The 27,608-nt window shown below is 41.4% G+C and overlaps 1 long non-coding RNA gene across 3 annotated transcripts in view; it reads left to right on the forward strand.

Annotated features, from left to right (window-relative positions):
• The window catches only part of LOC110348027 (uncharacterized), a 133,857-nt gene that overhangs the window by 96,801 nt on the left and 9,448 nt on the right, over nucleotides 1-27,608 (forward strand). For all 3 annotated transcript variants that reach the window (XR_015449388.1, XR_015449387.1, XR_015449386.1), the window contains exon 6: nucleotides 23,233-23,392. This is a non-coding gene — a long non-coding RNA (uncharacterized LOC110348027). The remainder of the gene's footprint in view (nucleotides 1-23,232; nucleotides 23,393-27,608) is intronic.

Here is a 27,608-nt window from a genome sequence, read left to right on the forward strand (position 1 = left end):
TGGGCTTATTAAAATGACTTGGACCAGTATGCTTTTTAGCAGGGTGTTTATCTGTTCCTAGCGACAGCAGAGGGTCTCAACTATGGAAATAGAATTTTTGTCTCAAGTCCTAAGAATCTTATTACTCTAAGGCTGGCAGACAATTTTAAAGAAGGAGAGAAGTCAGAGAGTCACAGCAATTCTCCAAATTGTATACAGTGCTAAACAGTAAGAGTCTCTATGGGACTGTTTTAGAAATTATCTTTGGGAGTCCCTCATTGGGCTTTCCATTACAGCCTTCTGTTGCATCTGAAGTTGCTGGCATTTTCTCAATTAACATACTCCCTTGGCTTACTTGGTACTAATTTTTTTCTGGTTCTCTTCCTCTGCGATTGTCCCTGACAAGTCTCCTTGGTTCCTTTTTCTCTTCTAGCCCCTTACAGAGTGCTTCTTCTCTACTGGTGCTGTCACAGCTTTCTTCTCTTTTATGCATTAAGTTTATTGGTATTTTAGGTGTTGGATATGATGACATTCATCATTGGGAATTTGTACCAGTTTTCTTCTTACTGTATGCCTCTTCCTGGAAAATTGCCTGGATTTCCCTGTCACCCAAACTCAGGAGATCTCTCTGTGCTCAGTTCCTTTCTTCTTAACTTTATCTCCATATTCCCAGCTGCCCACTGAACACTTCCTCTGGAAGTTTGACAGGTAACTTGAATTCAGTAAGTCCAGAACAAAGCTCAGTCTCTAAACTGATGCCCCACTTCCCCCCACATATGTTCTACTTCTCTTGGTCAGTGGCATCAACAGCATCCCAGGCAACTGAGTTAGAAACTTTGGATTGATCCTTGGTGCTTTCTCTTTCTCATTTCTCCCATCCAGTTTATCTCTGAATTGCAGCCATTCTCCTCGTTGATATTTTTCTGTATCCATTCATCTATCCATCCACCCATCTGATCTTTCTAATCTAATTCATTCACCAAATAAGTCTGTTGTGTGTCAGGCACTGGATTAATAGCAACAGACAAAACAGGTGAAGCAGATACTCTTGGAACTTGTATCCTGTAGAGGGAGACAGGCAATAGAAGTGAGTTTGTAGAGGTGACCTTGTAGACTTCTACTCTGACAATTGTTGGTTGACCAGATCATCTTAGGGAGGTTTGCAACACTGAAATATCGATATTGCTGCCCTGTATTAGCATGATAGAAATATTTTTCAGGTTATACTGTGTTTCAATTTCAGGAAAAAAGTGATTATGTTAGGATACATGTCTACCCAGGGGCAACTGCTGTTGATGTGACAGACAACATACTGCGAGGAGTTTTATAGTCAGCATTAAGCTACATCCTATCTTTGATTTCCCCTACGAAAGCACAACCAAGCCTGAGTTTAGAATTATGGATTGAGGGAGGTTGGTTGATTAATGAACACTGACAAAGAAATACCTCATGAGAGACACGAATAGCACAATAAATCCATGAGTTCTGCTATGATGTAGCACGGAATAATCACATACCCTTAAATGCGATTGTGTTTCACTCTACATGTTATGGAAAGACAAATTTTTTGACTTGGGGATTACAGTAGATGTGGACTTTGCATCTAACTTTGTTTAAGAGCAGTGTAAGAGTGGTGCAGAGTTGTTGCTGATCCCCAGCCACTCTGTGGAAGAGGTTTTCCTCCGCTCTCACATGCTTAATCACCAACAGTCAGCCCTTCTTCCGGAGGCCTCCCTGGCTGCTCAGAACAAAGGGTTGCACAGTTTTGCCCTATTCTCGCAGCTGGCTGCTTCCTTTCTCATTCTCAGCAATGTCCTCAGAATCTGCCGAGATATCCCGCAGACATTTCAGAACCAGTGGTGCAGAGCCGAGCATGCATTCCTCCCACTCTGGCCCTCTCTTCTTCCTGTGTTCCCGATTTCAGTTAATGATACCATCATCTGCCCAGACGCACATGCCAGGAGACCTATGGTTCTCTGACCCTCCCTGCTTCTGACAAACTGCATCCAGATGACCTCCAGTTCTGTTGATTCTAACTGGAAAATAAATTTCAGAGCACAGTATGTCCACTTCATTGTACCCCCGAGCCAAACACCAGCCCATGTTACCACTATGTTATACCTGATTCTACCTGATCTCCTTGCATTCCCTTGCAGTAGAGTGTCATTTGAGATAAAAAAAAACATATATTCCTTTCACTCCTACATTTCCCCCTTTCTGCTTTTTCATTTAGTCATGCAAAGTAATATCTGTACTAAATATCTACTAAATGAATGGGATCTAAAAATTCAAAATTTAAACGGTGTAGTTAGTTCATGGCTCATGAAATGCTTGGGGTGAGTCTCTGTAGTTGAGCTGGACAGCAATCCCTGGGGCCTGTCTGACCATCCTAATGGTACAGATTCACTACAGCTCAATATCAATGGGAATTATTCTGTGTCCTGTACCTAGTTGAGACTTCCAAGGCTATAATGGTGATTACAGCAATTTCTGGGTTTGTTGTTGGGGGGAATCTACCACCTGCTGCTCTTCCCTCTTATTTAGGGTTGTCTGTCATTATCCATTCAGCTTCTGTTCCTTCCATGTCATGGTGGGGAGCCCTCGTGGTTACCCTACCTCTCTTTGGGAGTGGGAGGCTTGCTAAGGACCTGGAGTTCATGATAATCATGTTATGGCTAAATTGTGATACCACAGGGTACATTTTCATGGGTTTTTGTTTTGTGCTGATTGCTTCAGGAGAGGGACATCGAGGTAAGAACACATAAATTCTCCATTTGGTTCCCAAAACTTTATCAGTAGTAAAATGGGTTATGGAAAAGACAACTTGCCTAGATCAGAAATAATAGCAGAAAAAGCCCCACCCCCCAAGCCCAATGCTTGAGAAAAGCGAGAGACGTGTGCGAATGGAATAGAAGGGCCTCCTGGCAGAAGCCAGGGAGGTAGACTGGACCCCAGAATGAAACTGCTTCTTGTAGTTCAGATCTCAGATGTCCCCCAAAGCCTCCTGTGTTCAGAGGTGGGGCTTTTGGAAGGTGACTGGATCAAAGGAGCATATACTCAGTACATGAACCCCTGATGTGTTCCTAGCCGACTGCTGTTAGGACCTGGTTGGAGGGGCATCGCTGGGGGCGTGACCTGGAAAGGTATGTCCCTCCCTGGCTGCTCTATTCCTTCTCTGCTTCTCAGCTCCCATGGGATGAGCAGCTGTCCTCTACCCAGGCCCTTCTGCCATGTCGTTTCTGGCTTGGAGTCAGCAGGTCATGGACTGAAATGTGAGCCAAAACAAAACTCTCCTCCTTTAAGCTGTGGGTGTTGAGCATTTGTTCCCACCAAAGAGAAAGTGAGTATGACACTGCTGAATAGGTCCAGGTGCAGGGATCAAAGGTACTTCTCAAAGACACTCGGACTCTAAGTGATCTTAGGGAAAAGGCCGATGAACACAATTCATCATGAATGACAGCACACTTGAAATACTTTACCTCTTCTCAGGTAGATTCTTATTTTAGTGTTGAGAAAATAAATCTCTAGTCTCGGAATTGTGGGTCTGAGATCGGGTGGAAGAGGAAGCCAGCTAAAAGTGTTTTCTGCCTCCCTCCTGCCCACTCAGACATCCATTAGTTCAGCCTTAAGCTGTCAGCCCAGGCAGGTGGGGTTGGTGGAGTGATGTTGCCGATATATTTTTTTACACCTCAGCCATTCCAAGCCTTTGCTTCAAATGTGAATTCCTTGGGGAGGCCTATGTTCCTCAGATAAAAATCATTGAAGAAATGAGTCACCACAGATCCACAGGTGGGGAGGTTTATATCTCAATTGTATGTCAGGAAATAAAAGTAAGCAACTCTTACTATATTTGTGAAGAATTAAGTATCTAATTTTTTAAAAATTTAATGGCACTGGAGCTTAATATTTCCACTACCATTTCAGAAATAATATGACTTTTCATATTGTTTATTAGAGCTAAGGTATGTTTTTGAGATGATTTGAATGTTTTCAGTTAGTTTGTATCAAATCATGAGAGCTGTGAATAAAAACAAATCTCAGAGTCATTCTGTGGTTTGTGGCTTAAATAGTTAATTTCCTGGCCATGCTCCAGCAACTCTTAAAACTATGAATCTTATTTATGTACTTACTAAATTATGAAAATATTAAGGGTAAATTAGTAGGTACGATTGCTCACAAGTGTGAAATAATTACAACTTTCTTACTAATCACTTGTTTACATATAGCATGCATATGTTTGTAAACATATAACATATGAGAATTGTTTCTAAATATATATAACTTTTGCATTAATGAGAAAACTAAGTTTGTACATAAAACTGTAAACTATTTATGAACTGTTGTAAACATTTCCTTATAAAACCACTTCTTTTTATTGTAGACCTCAAACATCATAAAACTGCAAGTCTGTCTTATTTAAATTCTCGTTTTTATTTGTTTATTTGTTCATTTGCTTTTTTGAGACAGAGTCTCACTATGTAGTTCAGGCTGGGTTTGAACTTCCTATGTAGCTGAGGCTGGCCTTGAACTTGAGGAGATCCTCCTGCTTCATCCTCCTGAGTGCTGGGATTATGGGTGTGTGCCACAATGCCAGTTTAGATTCTCATTTTGGCAAGTTCTATCACTCCATCACAAGCGGGTAACAGGTGTCTCACTAGGGACAGTGAGATGGTAGAGCAGGTGCCGGAGTCCTGGTTACTGACAGTGCAGAGTGTCTCTGGGTTAAATGTCTTAGTGGGTCAATAAGATTTTTAAAATAATTTGAATTAGATATTGAAGTTTGGAGCCATGTGTTATCAAGAAAAATCATGGCTAAGATGAAAGACGGGATGGATTACAGGAGACAGTACAAGCCAAGTAAAGGGCATTTGAAGAAGCAAATGGGTCATTTAGAGGAAGCACAGTTTAATTCATATTAGTCATGAAAATATGCTGCATTTTTGATAATTGTATTCCAAAGGAGGCAAAGTAAACTTACCTGCATTTTAACTGAGAAATGAAGATATTAGTGTGGAATTATGAGAAGCAGTCAGCATTAAAAGCAAATGCATTTAAAATTTTTCTTTGTTACAGTTGTTAAAAGAGCAGTGCTTTTCAAGTCATAGCCTTAATTCAAAGAAGTTTTATTTTGGATGGTTAATGGGAACTGACTCAGTCATTGCTTTTTCCCAGTGGTTTATAATTATTGTTCGTGAAATTGCTTTTGAAGCTAAGCCCTTTCTGAAATGCTCTCTGGGTAATTAATGGTACCATAGATTCGGATGGTAGATCTCAATCCATTACTGTTCTGAATAGAATCAAGAGAGATGAGGTGGAAGTTTTTGTTATTGTAAAATTTTCAAGGAGTGACTTGAGTTGGTGTTAAATCTCATTCGATTGTTCAGTGTCCTATGAACAGAGCTGGAGCCGAGCACTGTGGGCAAGAGCTCAGGGTCTTGTTGTTGTACTCCAGTCAGTTTTTGGCTGAGGGCTGCCCAGAGAAGACATGACCACCGTGCACCCAGTCCTCTGTGTGAAGTAGCACACAGCTCCAGGAGCCCCAGAGCAGTGCTACAAAGTCATCTGGACGGATAGGGCCTTTGGTACCAAGGGCACAGAAAGGATGTAAAGAAATATACAGAGGTAACAGAGATAATAGGAGCAGGAAGGCACATCCATGTTGTGTGATTCACTCAACAAACATACAATTGTCCTTAGTTTCCATGGGTTCTGCATCCTTGGATTCAGTCAACCTAGGATCAAAAATATTTGGAAAAACATGCATTAGTATTAAATGTGTACAGACTTTTCTTGTCATTATTCTCTAAACAATACAGTGTAACAACCATTTGCATAGTTGCATTCAGTATAATGAGTAATCCAGAGTTGATTTAAGTACTTGGGAGGATGTGTGTAGGGTGTATGTAAATACCGTGGTATTTTATATAAGAGAATTAAGGATCCTCAGATTTTGGTATTTGCCAGAGGTTCTGGAACCAATGCCCTGTAGATACCGAGGGACGATTATATTGAGCACCTACTGTTCAAACCTCTGGGGGATGAGGAGAGTATAAGACTGCGGGGCTTCCATGCTAGCAGAGTTGGGGGAGATATAATATAACAAGTAAGATAATCCACAAGTAATAAAAATAACAACAGAATGAGTCATGTTATGAAGAATAGAAAGCAGGGCAAGGAATAGAGACTGAATAGAGGGAGCTATATTAGATAGGGTAGTCAAGGAAAGTCAAATAAACAAATTCTATAAAAAATGTCTGCAGGTTTCTCTGGGGCTCGTCCATGGGGAAGTACTGGCATTGTGTATTGTTTCTCCCCAACCCTGGGAACTTCTTTCACATGGAGCTCATAGGAGGGAAGTGAGCCTCCTATTTGAATAAAACCACCACAATAGGTATTCTTGACATAGGAACAACAAACAAAATAAAAGTCTGCTCCCCAAACAAATTGATTTCTGAATGTTTTGAAGTCAAATATTTGGAGAAGTAAGGGAAAGAAAATTGGTTTTGTATGTTAAGAATTCTGGTAATGTGCATGGGTAATCATCTCAACTCTGATGAAGAACATAAAAGAATATCATTGAGGGGAGAATGGGTAAAAAAGAAGGAATAAAATACAGTCATTTGTTTCAGAACATAAAACTATCTTTGATGTTTTAAACTGAAAGTGCAGGGCAGTCTAAATGACAAAGTAGACTTTAAGAAAGATATGTAATGAGGTCACCAGATTGTGGAGGTGACCTGCACTCTTGTCATTGATTCATGCTAAAACTCACAAGTGACTACCGTCCGTTGGCATCTGGAGTTATGTTTGTGGAGGAGCTTACTGGGGAAGTGGCATTGTAGAAATTCTTTCTCTTGATTATTTTGTCCGAAGAAATTTCTAGTAACCTCACTTACCTAGCTGTAATTTCTCGTTGATCTTGTGGGCCAGAGGGATGAGCAACAGGCGGTAGCAGAAGGAGCCGAATACAATTTGTTGTCAGGAATAGATGATGACTCCTTTTCTCCCTTCCTTTCTTATTCTCCATGATAAATATTTCAGGACTTTTCTAGTAGTAAAAAAAATAGCAGTAGAGAGGTGATGGGACATAGCTTATTATGGTTCCAATGTGCAATTTTTAGTAGGTAATGCTTCCCAGCTTTGTTGTATTAGAAAACATACATATGTTAAGAAAATAAATGGATTTTGGATTTTGAAATTTCACTAATCAACATTTAATGTCATTATAAAAAAAGGAGTCTTGTTTCAAAGCAACTAAGTAATTCTCATTTCAGCATTAAAATTTTCCTCTTGACTCTCTCTGGGACCTGGAATTGAGAAACCTGGAAAACACCTTAGCAAAGAGAAAAAGAAGTAGAGGCCTAGGAATCAAGAAAAGGCTCACAGGAAACCTAGAAAGTACAGAGAAGTGGAAAGAAAAAACCAAAGCAGCCTGGATCGCTAACCCCAGCTCCTAGGGAGGAGGTCTTGACTCTGCAAACACAAGGTAAGCCTGGAGAGGGTTGGAAGCCCAAGAGAGAAAGAACAGACCAGCAGTGCTAGCCCCAAGAAAAGGCCATGATTATTGTCAACTGCAAGTGTAGTGTGGGATTTTACTCTGGAAGTGACTTTGCATTGCAGGCTAGAGAAGAAATCCACTGTGCCTCTAAGATACTTGGGAGTGACATAATCAGAAGCTATTTTGAGAAGGGGTTTATGAAGACTGAGCTACTCTGGAAATCAGAGGTCACAGAACAACTTCACTTCATAGTCCCTGGGGTCACCCTAGCACCAAAATGGGTGGGACATGGCCACAAGAGACAGGCATAGAGAAAGTGTGGGCTGGTCACACGCGGATGCCCTGAGAAGTTTCAGCCGTGGTGTGTTCTGGTGAAGGACGTGGCGGTCCTGTCCTCTGTGGTGAGATGCCAGGCTGGTTGTGTGTTTTTTCTGAGGGGACTGGATCTGAAAGTACTCATATTAAGTCCAGGGCACTGCTTGGCTCCCACTCACTGCTTGTTTTTAGGACAGGGCTCAGTGGTCTATTTGCTTTTCCCATCTGCCAGTGTGATCAGGAATACACTTTGGCTCTGACAGTTGCCATGTACTGGGATGTGAGGACAGAAGGATCTCTGGAGCAAGTAAGGCACCTCATAGGCCCACAGGGCTTAAAGGTGGTCAGACATAGCAGTTACTTGGGGTACACAGAAGGCACAGACACTAAGAGCCACCAGAGTGACTACAGCTCCGAGGCAAAGAACATACCATTGACTATGCCCAGTGGGAAAGGCAAGTCAGGACTCAGCATTTGCACAGCAGAAAGTGGGCCTGGAAACAAAATTAGGCCCTCATTGTGAGTCATTATCCTCACTCTCAAGGGCAGTGCCGCAGGCTAATGCTGTTCACCACACACCTGGAGGAGGTTTTGGGCTCTTCTTTGCTTGTTTGTTTTGCTGTTGTTGTTGTTTGTTTCTTTTTCCCATTTTTCTTCTTTGTTCTTAGTCTTTTTTATTTTTCTTATTCTCATTTGTCCTTTTGTTACTTTTGCCTAATTCTATGAACTTTCTTTTATTCTTTAATCAGATTTTTATTTCACTTTTCTTTCCCTATCTTACCTCTTTCTTTTTCAAATTTTACTTCCTTCATTTTCTCCTTCCCCTACCTTCTCCATTTTTATTATTACTATTAAGCTTTATTAATTTTTAGCTATTTAGTTGACTATGCTATTATTGCTGAATTCTTCTATTGTTAATGGTGGTATACTTGTTGCTTTTGGTAGATATTTACTATATGTCAATATTTGGTTTGTCTTTGTGTCTATGTTATTAGTGCAGATCTCTTTTCTATTGTTAAGGGTAGTATAGTTGTAGTTGTGTTGGTTCTTATGGTATGTCAATAACCAGTTTGCCCTTCATTCTATTATTATTACTGATTTCTTTGCTATTGTTTAGGTGGCACAGTTGTTGTTTTTAATTGGTTTTTACTGTATGACAATATCTGGTTTGTCTTTGTGTCACCAGTGTTACTGTGGTTTGTTTTCTCCTCTTTGGTGCCGAGAATCAAGTCCCTAGAGAAGCTTGGACATTAAGAAGACCCTCATTAGGCTGAGTATGTTGAAGAGGGGTATAAACACCCAAACATAACCAAACTTAAGGACATATCACAGGGAGACAAAATCTAGCCAAAGAGATTTCCACAGTAGTGACACAGTGTCTCTACCCTAACTGATCTTCAACTCACTGCACAAAACAATAGAAACATGAAAAAGCAAGGCAACAAATTCCCCCTCCCCCAAATCTTTCAAAGCTGATCTTATGGACATTGAAGAAGAGGAAGTTATTGGCAAAGAATTAAAAAATCAAATGGTCAAAATGTTTGAAGAGATAAAAGAAGAAACATACAAGCAAATGCACAAAATGTTAACAAGCTCAAAGAAGATTTAATCAAACAGATAAAGGATTTTACCAGTACAATGTTGGACAAGCTTAAAGAGGAAACAAACAATAAACTAATTGAGTTAAGTAAGACAATATGAGACATGAAGGACCATTTCAGAAAATAATTAGGAAGTAGGGAAAGAAAGCAAGCAGAGATAGATGATATGAAAAAGCCAATGGAAAGCATGGGTAGCAAACTTGGCTGGTATGAGGACAAAGTGTCAGAAATAGAAGACAAGGTGGATGTAGTAGATCATAAACTTAGTGACAACATAAAAATGACAAGGCACCATGCAAGCTGGATCCAACAGTTGCTAGATAACAAACCAAATCAAGGGCTGGAGATTTAGTTCAGTGGTTTCACTGCCTGCTACGCAAGCGCCAAGTACCTGAGTTCAATCCTTGGTACCAAAAAAAAAAAAAATCTCATCAAACCAAAACAAAAACCAACCTCAGAATAGTAAGAATAAAAGAAAAATTAGATTAATCAGAAGGTGTAAAAAATTTGTTCACTGAAATCATAGCAGAAAAATTTCTAAATCTAGGTAAAGAAAACAATATTCAACTACAAGAAGCACACAGAACCTGAAATAGCCACAACCAGAAGAGAACTTCTCCATGACACATCATAACCAAAATTATAGAAATTCAGCACAAGGAAAAATACTGAAAAGCTATTAGAGAAAAACAACAAATAATCTATAAAGGCAAGCCCATCAGAGTAAATGGATTTCTTAGCACAAATGTTAGAGACCAGGATAATTTGAAGTTTTTCAAGACCTGAAAGAAAACTGTCTTAGTTACTTTTCTCTCGTTGCTGAGACAAAATACTAGACACCCAAAGTTAAAGGGGAAAGGGTTTATTTAGCTCACAATTTATAGAGGTTTCAGTCTATAATTGGCTGGCTCCAAGGCAGAGTAGCACATGGCAGAGGGGCAGCAGTTCATGGTGGACTGAAAGTAGCAAAAGCAACAAGAGACCTTAACAGTATCTTTTTGCCCCTTTTATCTTATTCAGACTACTTAGGGGAGGTAGCACTCACACTCTTAATCCTAGTGCCCCTGGGCCTAGCCCCACCATGAATCAATCACACAATATGAATCCTGTAATGAAGTAAAAAAGAAAGAGGGAAGCTGAGGAAAGAAAAGTGAAATAAAAATCTGATTGAAGAATAAAAGAAAGTTCATAGAATTAGGCAAAAGTAACAGAAAGACAAACAAGAATAAGAAAAGAAAAATAAACAAGACTAAGAACAAGGAGTCAATTCAGCCACGTCTGAAATAGCCCCATCTTATTTGCATGATACTTTGGGGGGACATCTAAACACAAGCCATAACAAAAATAATTGTCAACCCAGACTTCTGTATCCTGCAAAGTAGACTTCAAAATTAATGGAGAAGTAAAGACTTTCCATGACAAACAAAGAAATACATGACCTAAATCAGTATTGGAGAAAATACTTAAGGGAATCCAAGACAGAGATGAGGAGGCCACCAGCACTAAAGAGCCCAAAGGAAAATATGTATCTAACTGAAAGAGCAGAGAAAAAAAAAGGAATCAGAATTGGGAAAATAAAGCAATGACAGGATTCAATAAACATCTTGCAATAATAACTCTCAATGTCAATGTTCTCCACTCCCTAATCAAAAGATACACACTGGCAGATTGGATAAAAAACCCCAAAATAAACCTATATATTGCCTACAAGAGACATACCTCATCCAAAGGAAGTATGTAGACTGAAAGTAAGAGGATAGAAAACAGTATTTCATGCAACGCCAGCCTAAAACCAAGCAGGAGTAGCTATCTTAATTTTAGCAGACTTCAAGCCAAAACTGATCAGAAAAAACAAAGATGACTGCCACATACTTGTAAGGGAACAATTCAACAGGAAGAAAGAAAAACTGTAAATATGAATGTTGGCACACCCAACAAAAACTACTGGATTTAAAAAGGAGAGATAGATATTCAATACAATCATAGTGGTTGACTTCAATGCCCCATCCTCACAATTAGGTGGGTAACCAGACAAAAAAATCAATGAAGAAATACCAGAGTTCAACTACACCATGAAGAAAAGAGCTTAATAAATATCTAAGAATGTTTAAGCTATTTTGTTATACTGAGTTTTGCAGGTTGATTATAGTGGAAAGAGTTTGTTGCTGTTATGGAGACCTCTTCAGCTAGTGTCTGCTTTTTAGTAATACACTCTGGGCATGGCTAATTATAGGGCTTTGCCTTTGTCCCAAGAGCCAACCACTTCTCTTAATTTGGGAGGAGAGGCTGCAGTGTAATTGGCCCAGCAATTTTCCAATTGCTTTTCCCATCTACCAACTTGAGCAAGGATATGTGTTAGCTTGGATGATTGTCACAGCCTAGGGTGTACAGACAGAGGGGCCCCTGGAACAGGTAAGCACCTCACAAACCCACGGGCAGTACACCCAGGAGGAGAAAACCATGACTTGCTGGCTTGTCTTCTTAGTGTCCATTCTCTGGAAATAGACTGCAGTATTGTTAATGACACAAAGGCAGTCCATATTTGGCATATAGAGAAAAGCAATTAATAGCAACAATTATGCCACTCTGGCAATAGCAATAAAGTCAGCAATAATCACAGCATCAAAGACAAACCTAGATATTGACATACTCTAAGAACCAATAATGTACCACTCTTAAATATAGAAAAGAGATCTATAATTGTAGTATGAATGGTAAGACAGACCAAATATTGATATACAGTACGTATCTATTAAATGCAACAACTATACCCCCACTAACAATGAAAAGAATTCAACAGTAATAGCATAGCATTAACTATCTATCGAAAGATTAATAAAGCTTAAGGATTTTCTGGTAAGGATAGAGTGGGTGGGGAATGAGGGAATGAGAAAAGTAAAATTTGAAAAATTAAGCAATGGATGATGAGAAGAAAAAGTGAGATAAAGGATCCTATATTAAGGACTGAGAATAAATTAATAGAATTAGATAAATGTAACAGAAAAGAATGAATAAGAAACAGAAGGAAAAAATAGAGAGCAAAATAAATAAAAAATAAGAATGAAAAGAAAAACATTTGAAAAAAAAAAGGAAAAGCCCTAAACCCCTAAAAATCAATGAAGGAAAAAAAATGAGTCCTTGGGGGGCAGGGATTTAGCTCAGTGGTTTAGCCGCCTGCTGCGCAAGCACAAGGACCCGAGTTCGATCCCCGGTACCTAAAAAAAAAAAAAAAGAGTCCTTAACCCAAAAAATTCCTCTGTATTTTTGAATGAGAGGTTTCTTTCCAGGATGTACAGTCTTAGAATCTAGCAGGTCACTGTTTTCTCTGCTTAGCTTTACTTTCTGTGGGTTTATGAAGTGACCCGCCCCCCTCAGAGGCCCCTCTGTCCATATACCCCAGGCTGTAACAATCATCCAATCTAAGGGTTGTCCATGCTTATATTGGTAAATAGGGAAAGCAGTCAGATCACTGATTTCTGTGCTGGGTGTAGGCAGTTCTGTAGGGGATCAAGTAGATTGCTAGACTTAATGCCAGCACTGTCAGATGCAGCCACCTCTGAAAGCTACTCTCACTGAGTCAGGCCTTTCATCACAAAGGGCAGGGCCCTGTGTCCTTGACCTGAGATTAAATGTCTTGAGAGTCTATGTCTAGCTCTCACCCTCTCCACAACTGTCTGTTGTTGTCTCTCACCCAGTCACTGTGGTAGGATAACAATGGAAACCCTGAAGTGCAGTTGTTCTGTGGCTCAGTCTTAACCTCTTCTCAAAATGGCTCCTGATTAAATCCTCTCAAATGTATGTACTGGATGCTGCACTGGATTTCTTTTCCAACATTAGCCTGCTGTGCTGAAGGAGTCACTTTTGGAATAAAACCCTTGCTTTTCCCTTTACAATAGCTGTGGGATTTTCTTGGGGTGTGTGCTTCAGGCTCTGTCTGTTGTTTCTTCCTGGAGCTGCTGATCCTCCAGGTTTACCTTCTCCCTCTAGGTATTGTCCTCATCTATGTTCAGGTTGGTCAGTTGCCATTTCCTCTGCTGCCCTGTGCCAAGAGGAAACAAAATGCAGAGTGGGCTCAGAGTTGGTAGGTGGCTGCAGCCAGAGTGCAGAATCCATGGGTGCAGTTAGTGGTGGTGGTGGTTGTGGTGGAGGAAACATGGCTTTTGAACTTTCTCTAAGAGTATCTTACCAAACAACAACAGAATACACATTTTTCTCAATAGTACAGAATTTTTTTCCAAAACAGACCATATCTTAGGCCATGAAGCATACCTAAATAAATACAAAATAATTAAAATAATCCCCTACATACTATTGAATCATAATGAAGCTAGAAATCAACAGCAAAAGAATCCACAGAAGCTACACAAACACATGGAGATTAAATATGTTGTTGAATCTTCAGTGGAGCACAGAAAGCATGGAAAAACTAAAAACGTTAAATGGCAATAAAAGCACAACATACCAAAACCTGTGGGACACAACAAAATCAATTCTGAAAGGGAAGGTTATGTCTATAAATGCACACTTAAAACCAGAGTGATTCCCAAATAGATAATCTAATGATGCATTTCAAGGTCCTAGAAAGACAAGAACAATGCAGTCTGAAACTAATAGAAGGAAACTATAAAGATCAGAGTAGAAATTAATGAAATTGAGACTAAAAAAATACCAAGGATCAATGAATCAGTTGGTTCATGAAAGAATGGGAAGGGATCTGGGGAGAGGGTGAAGGGAGAGAGAAAAAGGGAAATAAAAAGGATCAAGATGAAACCTGTGTATGTACCAACACCCCCATGATGAATTTTTTGCTGTGTATTGCAAACGTATACTATTAAAAAAGATGAGAGGAAGTAAATAAAATAAAAAGTAATTTCCACAAACATGTAAAAATATAAATAAAACTCCATATCCTATTCTTCCCCCATTTTTTTTCCCCTCTTGGTTCAACCTCTTGGAATATGCCTAAAGTTTACTATAGTGTTCTCACTGCTGGGCTATTTCCAAGTAAATATCAGTATTGTTTGGAGAATCTCATTGGTTGTTTTATATTTAAATTGAAAAAAACCTGCCCTCATGGTGTTTATGTTCTAGAGGCAGGTTATAGATAGAAACATGCAAATTATGGCAAATGTCGTGAAAGAAAAAAAGCAATAGAGTGGGGGTAGGGAGACTTTTTCTAAAAATGGCCCTATAGTATTTTAGGCTTCTGGGCCTATGACCTCAGTTTCACCTACTCAACTCTGTAATTACAGCAGGAAAAGAGCTATCAATAATATGTGAATGAAAGCCAGGCGCGGTGGTGTACATCCATAATTCCAGTACTCCTGAGACTGAGGTAGGAGGACCATTGTGAGTTCCAGCCCAGCCTGGGCTACATAGTGAATTCAAGGCCATTTTGAACTACATTGGGAGACTCTGTTTCAAAGCCAAAAGCAAACAAGCAAAAATATGTGAATGGTCATGGTTGTGTTCCAATAAAACTTTATTTCTAAAACAAAAACAACAGAACCTCTCAGATTTGGACTGACTGGTGTTGTAATTTGCTGACACTTGGAGTGAACCCCAATCTAAAGTCACCAGTCCCCCTTTCTAAGGGTGGGAGTGCAGAAGGAAGAATTGGATAAATCCCAGTGGAAAGTATAATTCAGTGATAATAAGATCACCTGAATTTTAACTTGGAGGTAAAGCCTTATGGTAGAAGACCATCATTCTAATGACATTTGGATATTAGCCAAGATGTTAGACAAGGAAGGGTGTATTCAGTGGTAAGAAATTTGGTTGCCATTCTGGAATCCTAACACCTGGGCTACCAGTTGCTTCACCTGCCGTGAGGCCAGCCCAGGTGGATGGCAGTGGGAGAGCTTGCTACATGGGACCCTGGAAGGCAAAGTGGGTCACTGGTCTCCATGGGACAGCCAGAAGGCATGCCTTGCTGTTACCGTGCATTTCTGCCTGTCCTCTCAAAGGAGGCCTTTGCCTTGCAATAGGATATCTCCAAAGAGCACATGAATTCATTTAACAGAGCCAGCATAAGATGCAATTAGAGATGATTACAAGCATCATTGATGGTGATTACAAGACAGATCAACAAGAAAGTGTTTTCTCTAAAATACATCAGTGTTTCCACCTTGATGGCCACATTATCTATTTCTCCTTCTTAACAGATTTGATTTACAGTTCATGTATTAAAGAAGCCCTATTCTGAAAACGATAATCACTTTTGTCAGTTGTTACAGACACCTCTTTCTCTTTCTCTCTGTCTCTGTCTCTCTGTTCTTTTGTTTGAAAGTCTCACTGTGTAGCTCAGGGTGGCTTTGAACTCGCCTCTTCTTGCCTTAGCCTCTCAGAGCTCTGGAATTACAGCTGTGCACTCCCACACTCAGCTCCTATACCTCTTTTGATTCACACTACCTGCCCAGCAAAACAGAGCCCTGTATGACTCTAACTCTGCCCCACACCTGTGCAACTGATTGTGGCAGGTGAATAACATATCATCACCACCCATGTCAATGGAGTTAATCACCGTAAAGCTCAAGTGAGCTTTTAATGTCTTGTCACACTTCTCTACTCACTCTTCCATTTTCCTGCATGACTTTGCTTCTTTTCTTCCTTCTTCTCCCTCTCATTCTCCTTCTCATTTCTTTTGAATTGAGGCATAGTTTATACCACGTGGAATGCACAGATCATAAGTACCTAGTTTGATGATATTGACAAATGTGTCCATCATGTAACTCACGCCCCTATCAAGGTAGAGAACACTATCATCACCCCAGAAAGTTCCTTAGGTTCCTTCCCAGTCAGTTTTTAGACCTCTAGCACAGTGGCAACCACTATTTTGATCTGCATCCTAGATGACTAGTTCATACATTCTCCTTTCTCTTGAAATCTGTATCAGCTCTTCCCCAGCCTCACTCTGAGCTGATGCTCTTGTTTTCTACACCACTGAGCCAGTGGAAGAGACAAGAAGAGCACTTCCATGTTTCCCATGCGTACCTGTACCAGCACGTACACGTGCCCCCTTCCTCCTGTGTCTGAACATCTCATCCATGCTTTTGTTGAAAGCCAGGCCCTCCCATCAGTCTTGGTGTCAAGTCAAAGATCACACTCCAGCAAGTCTTTCCTCTTTGTTTTATGTAATCTTTCGTACTCCATTTGTCTTAGTCACTTTCTCATTGCTGGAACAAAATATCTGACAGGAAATTGCTCATGTCATGGATGCCAGGAAGCAGAGAATGTGCATGGAGGAGCCAGGGAGGGAGATGCCCCCTTCCAGGTCACACCCCCAGTGACCCACCCCTAACCAGGCTCCACCTCCTAACAGCAAGTCAGCTATAGTGTCCCTGTAGTCCACTCACCTTCCAGAAGCCCATCTTTGAGCACATGAGGCCTTTGGGGGACATTCTCCATCTAAACCATAACACCGCTGGACCTATTCCCATCAACATTTATTTCTATGCTATTATCTCATCTTAAAGAAAAAATAAAACAACTTCCCATGACCTCACTTCTACTGGCCCCATTTTTTGTTCCTCTTCAAAGTGAAACCCAAAGTGTTTATATTCCCTGACTTTAATTCTTCTCCCTTGTTTGCTCTTAAATCCATTGTAACCAGGCTTTCACTCCTGTCATACTGTAATTCTCTCTTGGTTTCCTCTCTTCTTTCCCCCTGCTAGCTCCTCACCTTCTTCCTTAACTCTTCACGTTGCAGTGTTTCAGGTCTGGCCCTTGGTCTGCTATATCCATCCACATTTACTTAGTGAATGCATTTTGGCTCTTGGCTCTACATCTATACAACAGTATTTTATGATTTTATGTCTGAGCCCAGATCCACACTATATTTTTCAGCTTTCCACTTGATATCCCACTTGGATGTCTGATACACAGCTTGATCAGAACATGCCCCAGACGGAACTCTTCACCTTCTAATGTAAACTACTTCACCTGCATCTTTTCTATTTGGGTTGAGGGCAATTCCATCCTTGTAGTTGCTCAGGTCAGAATCTTGAAGCCATTCTTGAAACACTGATTTTCTAAAATATGTCCAGTGACTGTGTATGGGCATTATAAAAAAAATCAGGCCCAGGTTTCTAGTTAAACAACTCTACTCAAAGGATCAGAGAAGAGCAGATAAATGGGCTGGAGAGAGTTCTGTAGCCATTACAGACCTTGGGATGTGGTGGCGCACGGAGGGGAAGATGTGAGAAATAGGAGAGGTGGCTTGCCCTGCAAACTTCGAATCATTTGGAAGAGTAAAAATAAAATCAGGGCACCAAAGAGTTTCGGCTGACCAGCACATATTGTCTGAGGACCTACGGCACGTAAATTATATTAGATAATGTGGGTGACTATGGCAGTGAGTAAGTTAGGACCCTATTCTCCCGTCACATCTCTCCTCCTGGAGAGGAGACTAAGACTAGAGTGGTGCCCAACCTTTTGGCTCGTCTGGTGCACACGGAGTTAAGAGGAATTTTCTTGGCTGAATATCAAATATATAATCTAGTTAGCATATATAAATAACAAAACTTCCTTTATTTTAAAATACATTTTACTATAACATTAAAATGAATTAACACAGAAGCCTACAGCCTTGGGCACAGGTCAGATGCATCTGCCTACGCAAGTGGGTCACAACACCAAAACTTCTTCGAGGAGTCTTTGCAGACCAACCACATCAGGAATATCAGGGCTGCATATGAAAATGCAGACTCCCAGGCTGCTCCATTCCTGCTAAGTCAGAATGGCCAGAGCGTGGAAACGAGGGGTCTGTCTGCTTTTTAATCAAACCCTTTGGGTGATTCTTGTGCACAGTTTAAAATATGAGAACCCCTGGTGCTGTGTGATGTGTCCCAAAGGAGTTAAGAGGAGTTTCTTTTGACTGGTGCAGGGATGGGGATGGACAGTTACGTGGAGAGGAACCAGAACAGGTTTAGCTGGGGAAATGGGGAGGTGACATTCCGGGAGCGAGGAGTGGCTGGTCACAGGCACAGAAGTGCACAGGGCCCAGTGCTGTAGCGTAGAGAGAGACAAGGTAGCTGTCCTGAGGTTCCAGGCAGATGTGGGGTGTGAGACCACCCAGGGATGTGTCTCCCTTCCACACAGGCAAGTCTGCATCCCCTCGGGCTCCTTTACTGCACAACCAGGCCACTGCTGGAGAGAAGCTGGACCGCAGAAAGCTGCCTTTGCCTCATGCCTCCTGTGGTCACTTGTCATGGAGGGAGCTAAAAGCGTGTGCCTTCTGCCTTTTGTCAAGTTGGCTGTTCTCTGAATTCAAGAAGTATGAATAATTCTTTGCCACTAAGGCTCAAATTCTGCTGTTCTCACTGCTTTGAGATAACCACAAGCTGACCCTATTTCCAAATAGAAAACAGCCATTCCCATGCTGCCCTCTCCTAGAGCAGGCAGGCAGCCAGCGAGGCCAGCGCTGGGCACAGCACGTGCTGCGCGAAGCTCGGAGGCCTCTGGGCTGAGTGGCTGGCACTGGGCAGATCGGTTGTCATTCAGTAATCCAAGTGCCCTGACCAGCTGTCGGGCGTGGGTTGGCACCTCCTTCGCTAGGCCACCTGGGAGCTGTCAGTCAACTAAACAGCATGCATTTAATGGCCCTTTCTCTATTTCTACCTGATACTATTTGAGGCATCATCCAGAAGTGTTGCGTTTATTTCCCCATGAAGTCAGGGGTCTGGGGTCCCCATCCCACAAGCCACAGCCCCACCCCACAACCTGCTGCCCCTCGCCAGCCCTCCAGCGGTGTGGTGCAGCAGAAAGGCCTTGAGGAGTTTGGATGGAGTCTGATCTATACCGGCTGCAGTGGGCAGGGCGATTCCTGGCCTGGTGCCCTCCTGGGAAAGACTTGTTATTCCTGCCCTGGGAAGGCTGTTGGCAGACAGCCACCAGTGGTCAGCCCCTCAGGGTCTGCCCCAGCTGCAGAGAGCCATCTCCCCAAGGCGGTGTTGTTCCTGTGGGGCCCAACCGCAGGACCGATGGAGGCAGGTGTAGGAAAGCCCGACCAGCTGGGCCACTACTGGCCAACACTCACGGGCCCCTTTTGCTTCCCTCTCTGTCCTCAGGTGCCAATCCTATGAGCACAGCCTAATAGACACTCACAGCCTCAGTTCTCCAACAGCCCAGGTTGCCACATGTGAGTTTACAGTTCAGTCCATGGCTTAGGAGCTCTGTGAGCTGGGGGAAGCAGTAACTCACCTTCAGTAAGATTTACTGCCCATCCTTCAGGTGGGAATAACAAGTCATTTCTTCATGGTTTGCTGTGAGCACACAAGCTTCATACCTGGGCAGAGTAATCCCTCATAAATATTAGCTGTTAGAATTCTTGGGCAAGTTTTCTAATGTCTGTGAGGCTCAGATGCTTTATCCCAAAAATACCACTTACATCTCAGGATTTTGGTGAGGACGTGTGACACTTATGTATATGCGTGTTACATGCTCGATGGTTATGTTCCCTGCCCCCTGTGGTGGCTGGTGTGTGTGTGTGTGTGTGTGTGTGTGTGTGTGTGTGTGTGTGTGTGGCATTAAACCTATGGCCTTAGCACTGAACTACATCTCCAGTCCTTGTTTTATTTATTATTTTGAGACAGTCTCATTAATAGACTAAATTTCCTGGGTGGGGCTTTAATTTGTAATCCTCCTGCCTCAGCCTCCTAGAGTGCTGGGGTTACAGGCACACACCATCATGCCTAGTGATGTCTTTTTGACACATACCCCTAGCCAGACCTTGCTCTGCTCCCTGGGAGTGGTCAGTGGCTGCTGGACTTGGGGGACTGGTTCTGGGACACCTTCACGCTCTGATTCCAAAAGCTGTGGCTGCTCAGGTCCTTTATATAAAGGGGTACGATATTTGCATAAAACCTACACAGATGTCCAATGTACTGTAAATCATCTCTGGATTACTTTTAACATCCGATATAAGTGCCATGTAAAAAGTTGTCTTACTGTATTGTTTAGAGAATAATAAGAAAAAACTAAATTACATGCATAGTACATATGTGGGTTTTCTTCCTGATTTTATTGAGCCATGATTCCTTGAATGTAAGGATGTGGAACTTGTGCATACCCAGGCCCAGCTAGAGGTTAACAGTGACTGACTGTCCACAAGGCTCCTGCCGTCTTGACAAAGAATTCGAGAGCCAGATGGGTCTTCTGAGGCCTCCAAGTTTTGCCGTCATCACATCCACAAGGAGACTTCATTTAGGTCAGTGTCCTCTTAAGTAATAGCATTTAAAGGCTCATGTAGAAATCTGTGGCCTCATCTTTACTGGATCTCCTCTATTTTATAATGTTACTCTTTTTGTTTATGTAAAAGCTTGTCAATTCGAGGAACATTGTCTTATACTGACACCTGCTGGGCAGGTGGAAAAGAACAGATACCTGTAACTAGTGGGGTTTTTTGGTGACTAAAAGCAGAGAAATAATGCCTTCCTCATTGTATTCATCTTTAATAAGCTATCCTAGTTTTAAGCTTGCCTTTCTTCTTTTTCTCATCAAACTTGAAAATCTATATTCTATTTTGTCTTTCTTGAATGTGATGATTCTATTGCGAAAAGCCTACAGTACTTTGTAAAACATGGCATTACATGTGACTGTGGCTCTGCTCACACTGTCCCTCAGAACCAGAACCGTTGACCTGCCAAATGTGCTCGGTGACACATATGAAGCCATCCCCATCCTAGATCCACCAGTTGGTGGTTCACTGTGAGAAACCATATGACCAAGGCTTTCAGGGACAGAAGTAAGAACCAACCAGGATGGATGTCAGAAGGTACTTTTTGAAGATTCCTCTAGGGCTCACAACCTCATTAAAAATTCATGTGAGTGTTTCATGGTCTTAATAAAACTTTTGTTATAAAACCATTTCTCCCTGCTTTTTATTTAAACACATTGTCTTTTATTTGCCCCCCCAGGCTTAAAAACTACAAGTCAATATCTTATTTGTCATTACTCAAAAACCTGAACAAAATATGCCAGTAGGTTATATTTTAATTACTCCTTTATGAATGCCTTTTCAGTGTGCTTTTTCTTTGTTTACTTGATAATTTAATCATGAAAATTACTTCTTCCTGTAAATATGCTGATTTAGAGAGGAAGGCAGCAGGAGGGTCTAAACCCTTGTCAGTTGTTAACATAGGCATGGGAATTCTAATTGATGTGTTGGTTATCTGGGCAATTGAAACAAGACACACAGGGAAAGTGCCTTGAAGCCTGGAGTGGATAGGATAGGAAGGAAAGGACATAGATTTTTGGATCCAGTTAGACTCAAATGTGAAAACTGGCTCTCCTACTTATCAGTCATGATAAGGGCAGTCATCTGACTCCTCTTTGCCCCTGTTTCTTCATCTGTGAATGGAATGGCAGTACCACCTTGTGCAGTGCTTTTGAAAATTTAATGCCACAGTGCTCAGTCCATAGTAGGTACAAAGTTATTTCTATTCCTATTTTAAAATGAATACACTGTTTTGCTCGTGTCTGGCCCTGGAGCCCCTCTGCATGACCCAGTGTTAGCAGTTGTTACACACAATAGAGGCCACTTCTGAAACTCCTTGAAGTGCTCAAGCCCTGCCCTCTTCAAGTCTTCTGGTTGCCACAAATGGTCTTTGCTTTGCTCTTAAACTTCTGATACCCATTGGTCCTTTGCATTGTCTGTTTTCAGATTCTATAAAGTGGTCCTGGGGTTTATTGATTAAACAAATATTTACTGAACTCTTACCAAGTGCTAGCTCTGGAGAAAGCACAGTAAGCACAACAAACAAAACTTCCTGTTTTCATAGACCTTTAAGTCTGGGAGGGGACTGAAGAACAAAAACACAAAGCATATGGTTTGTTGACGGAGCCCGCCGTCACTTGTCGAACAGTACCTGAATGGGGGAGTGAGGATGAAGAAAAAGAAAGACAAAGAGATAGAGTCGGGAGGGCTCCCAGAGACCAAGCACCCAAGTTTATTTTTCTCCTCTCTTTTATACAACAGGTGAGTTTGGTTGTTAATCATGACCCTTATCCAGAGACACCTGCTTCCTTGTTTTCTAGTTCTTTGGGAATTCCCCACCCTTGTGGGCTTCCTTGTTTCTCAGGGTTACAGAACGTTCATCATGTTCCAGGGCAATCTAATTTGGCAAGGACGCGGTTCCTCGTAACATAGTCTCCTTGCTCTATACAATGGAGGGTAAGATTCAAAATGGAGCCTCTTTGGCTAACACCACTCTCCACACACCGCTCTCCACAGTTTGTCAAATGATCAGAAATACTAAATTGAAACAAATAGGATGGAAAGAGCAGTTGTGTGTGTGTGTGTGTGTGTGTGTGTTGGGGTGGTGGTTGATTCACTGGTCACAGAGTAAATGATACCTGACCCCAGAGCCCAGAATTTCTTATGGTAACCTAAACAGGGTTAAGAAACACCGAGGTTGATCCTTATGTTGTCAAGGAAGATAATGGTGTAGAGTGTGAAGTCTGGGAAGCAGCTAGGTTGGACCAGGAGCATACACAAACCTGGTCTTACCTGGATCACGAAGAGTTAGTGGGCTTTCTTCTTGAGTTCCTCTTTCAGTTCCTGATGACAAGATAGGCAGTAGGGACTTTGTAAGTGTTGACTTCTCCTCATCCTCTTTTTCTTTTCTCATACTGAGGATTCAGTCCAGGGCCTTCACACTGAACTATATCCTCAGCCCTTTAAAAAAATTTTTGTTTTCATTTTGAGAATTTTCACTAAATCATTGATTTGCCCAGGCTTGGGCTTGAATTTGTAATCCTCCATCTCAGCCTTTGAGAGTGATGGGATTACTGTCATGTGCCCCCACATATGGCTTGAAACTTTCATTTCTTGTGATGCAGACCTGACAAGCATTGAAAAGGAGGAGGAGGAGCAGTGGCAGCAGAGGCAGGTGTTGCTACCTTCAAGAAGACTCCTGTTCTTTGGAACACAAAAGAGCTACTGAGCACCTGACACCAGGCTATATGCAACTATCCTAAGATCTGATTCCAATAAATACTGGTAAGAAGAGATTCAGTACCTGTTGCAGTGTGAATGGGTTGCCTGGGGTGGAAGGTCCATTCTCCTCTTGGTTGCCCAACTCTGGGCACATTGCACTACCCCCTTGATACTCTATTTCTTCTTCATCTCTGTGATGAGAGGGCTGTCCACTAACGTTTATTTCTGCTAAAAAATTCCATGATTTTAAGCAGTTGTAATTTCATGTCTGTTTTTGGAGTATTAACAGAAGAGAGAACTTTAGAGTGTAGAATTTTTATTTTTTCTTTTGGCTGACTTTGGAAGAGAAGGATGTAGGAAAGGAAGAGTTAGTTTTGCTGTTGATTTAGAGCAGTGAGATTAGGTTCCTTGGATAATAGCCAAACATACCCAAATGAGAGGAGCAGATCTTTCCATTTGGCAGGAGATTTGCTGACTTGACCAAGAGGGCTTTCTCACTGTCCCGAAGGGGAGGAGCAAAAACCATGGCAAAACTGACTCAAATGGTCCCTTTGTGAAGACTGCTGTTCTCTATAGGCTGATTTAGTTGCTCCTTTCTCTGTTTCCACTAAAGAGAAAGAACAAATTGGAGCCAAGGGATAGAAGAAAGCCAGTGAACCCAGGGCGGGCAGCTGTGCACAAAAGATGAACATTTAATAAGAGTGTGATGAGTGCAAGAATAAATGAAAGCAAGACAAACCAATAGATGGGGGAAATGGGAGAGTTCAGGAAACCCAACTTTAACTTTGCCACTAATCCCACACAGATTTCAAGAGTGGAGTATTAAATTTGTTTTCTGAGCGCTTAGAAAGGGAGTGAACCGGGCCTGAACACTGGCTCACCAAGGGCTGACAGTGTCAGTCATCTCACTGGTAGAGTCTTTAGATTTTGGATGTTGGGGGAATACTGTGGACATCGTTTATCTTCACAAAAGCAAATAAAGTCCTTCTTGATCTTTTTTGATTAAGATGGTGAAACGAAGACTTGACGGTCATACTGTTAGTATGTTTCCACTGATAGAAGCAACTTTATTAGCTAGTGTTTATGGATTGTGGTATTTTTATAGCCTAAATGAGGTATCTGTGGAATTGCACAAGGTCAGATTGTGGGCCTGACTATGAACTGAAATAATAAGATTTATTTTGAAATAATTACAGAGTTTATTCTGATTTCATCAGTGCTATCCATGTCTGTGTCTGTGTATGCACCTGTGAGTACAGTTCTGTGTGGGAGATTAGAGAACTGAGTCCTAATTGGCCTCCTCTGTGAGCACAGAGGAGCAAGGCTGCCTGCCCACCGGGCTGATTGCACATTGCAGGTTCCAGGGAAAAGTTAAACCAGCTGAGGTTAAGTTGTTTACCTGATCAGGTACTGATAGGCATTGGAAAGCAGATGGCTCTTGTGTTACTTTGATTGCTCATACGGCGTTTGGCTGAATAAAGGTAAGATGAGCCAGACGCTGAGGGCTCCTCTGCCTACTAGAGGCACCAGCTTCCTGGCTGCCTGCCTGTTAAACTGAGTCTGTGTCTCTTTGTCATTCATTCTTGTTTGCTTCCGGGTCAGCGAGAACAAAGTCGTGGGTTTAGGTCCCCCACATGTGGTGCCTGGGTGAGGAGATCTCCAAGGAGTGGGCTGGCTCCCCACGGGTGGTGCCTGGGGCAGGAGGGACCTGCGACTGGTGTGAAGGCCAGCTGAGGGGGTTGGCTACAGTTGGCCCCTGAACAGGGGCTTTAGACTGCGGTCGGCTACAGTTCTGTGCAACTTTATTTCGTGTGTAGTTCACGTAATCAACACTGAAGTCAAAATACAGAACTGTTCTCCCAGAAGGCTCTACCTTGCTATGTCTTCATAGCCAATCCACTCGTCTCCCATTTCTAACCCATGACAACCAGTAACCTGTTTCCTATCTCCATCATTTCCCTTCAAGTATGTATACAGATGAGTTTACATTGCAGATAAACTTTTGAGATTGGATATTTTTCCCATTCAGCATAACTGTTTGCGCCCTTTTATTGCAGAGTTGCATTTTACTGTGTAGATGTGCACAGTTTAGCCATTCATCTACTGAAGAAGTTTGGGTTGTTTTTGACTATTATGAATAAAGCCATTATGAATATGCACATTTAGGGTTTAAATGAGAACACCAGTTTTCATTGCTTTGGGATAAATATCCAAAAGTGGAACTGCTGAATGGTATGGGAATTATATGGTACTTTTACAACAATTTGCCAAATTATTATCCTACCATTTTACATCAGTAATGTGTGTGTGGTCAGTTTCTCAGCATCTTTATCAGCATTTAGTGTTATCACTCCTTTTACCCTCAGCCATTCTGATATCTATGTAGCAATATCTCTTTGTGCTTCTAATTTGCATTTCTCAAATGGGGATAATGTTGAATGCCTTTTCATGTGGATATTTTCTATCTGTATATCCTCTTTGGTAACATGTTTGTTCATATCTTCGTGCATTTTCCATTTGGATTGAATTAGTCTATTTTACCCTCGAGTTTTGAGAGTTCTTGCTATACTGTAGCTATAAGTCCTTTATCAGATATGTGATTTAGAAATATTTTTCCCGGTCTATACTTTGTGTTTGCATCCTCTCAAAAGGATAGCAATCTTAACTAATGAATTCCAATTGATTATTTTTTGGTAGCATTTGATGTGGTTGAGAAAGCGGTCCCTGGAGTACTTAGCTTCAAATACCCGAAAGACCTGGGAGGTCCTGTAATCTCTCTCTGTCTCACTTTCTGCAGCTGTAAAATGGAATTTATGAGAGTTGTGCCTTACAGGATCAAGAGAGTTCAATGGCACAATATAAGCAGAACCCTCGGGATAATATGACTATGACTACTATTGAAACCTGGCAGGCTTAAAAATTGGGCAGTTACAGGTGAGAAATGACCAGGGATTCAAGTGAAAAAAATCCTTGTATATACAAAGAAGCACTGAAGATTAACTTAAATTGAAAAAATTTTTAAAAATCTGCTCAATTTATGTTTCATATATTCTTATAAATGTCTTCACCCAGAAATGGCTTATATAGAATCCAAATAACAACACATTCACATAGGATTAAACTAACTAGGCATTTAAATCCATTCAGGGAAAACAAGAGTCCATTGTTTAGGACTGTATAGACACTCAAAATCATTTTTTCATGTTATTGAGATTTTTACAAAGCGATGTTTTAGATGATCAGCTATTAGAAAATGGTCTATTTCTGTGTAAGAAAATAATACAGACCATAGGAAAACAGGATATTGATAGAGACCACAGTTATACCTTGATGTGAGGGTCATGTAAATGTTGGACCTCTCAGAGTCCTTGGGGTGCAGTCTTCTGTCCTACTAGTGGAATGTGGAGAAGCAAAGATACTTATTACTGTCTCTGCCTTTGCTGACAGGGAGGAAGTGATGGGCATGCACACATAGGACGGTTGGGTGGATAGGGAAGGGGGTGCCCAGAAGTGATGGGAAGAAGCTGTTATAGTAGACATTAGAGGAAAGACAGGACACAGCGACAGCTCTGCTGCTAGAGGGAGGTGGGGCTCCTTCAGATTGGAGCTGGTGTGGTCATTGCTCTGCTGAGAACCAGCTGGGAGACACTGGGGAAGTCACCATTCCCTCTGTGCCTGAGTTTTCTTTTCTGCCACATAATGAGAACAGTGCCTTTCCCACACACTCCTTGGGCTGTTCCGAAGAACAAATTTACATGAAGTTCTTTAAGTGAGGAAGTATTCCAAATAATTTTATATGTACATTTTAAAAATATATCAAATGTACTTGTATTTTCATCTACTTTTTAAATGGAATATATCCTTAAGAACTAGCATAGCTAATCTTTCTCTTGTACTCACCTGTGTCATAAAACTCCTTAGATATTTTTGTTCCTCTTCCCACTTTGTCTACTGTGTCTCAGCAATGCAGTGTGGCTGGTGCTCCTTCCTCTTGGTACCTGCTGGTTGGTGCTTCTAGTCCTGCGCACAAGGCATACTCTCTCCTCCTAACTTTATAATATTGGAAACTGACCTTGTTTATTCACCCTGGACCCTTGCTACTTTTCAAATGTCTTTATGGCTAACCACCCCCACCCCCATTATCATCCAGGATTCTATTTGACCTGAACACTACCCAAGGAAACAAGTTTTATTTGTCTTGAAAAATAGATAAATATTAGTGCAGGCTCTGTAATGTGACTGTAGAGTCATTTTACTACTGGTTCCACTGAAAATTTTG

The sequence above is a fragment of the Heterocephalus glaber genome, unplaced genomic scaffold (genome assembly GCF_053883595.1).
Source record: "Heterocephalus glaber isolate CG9 unplaced genomic scaffold, H.glaber_assembly_v1.0 deba00000676, whole genome shotgun sequence".
In the NCBI taxonomy this organism is placed as follows: domain Eukaryota; kingdom Metazoa; phylum Chordata; class Mammalia; order Rodentia; family Bathyergidae; genus Heterocephalus; species Heterocephalus glaber.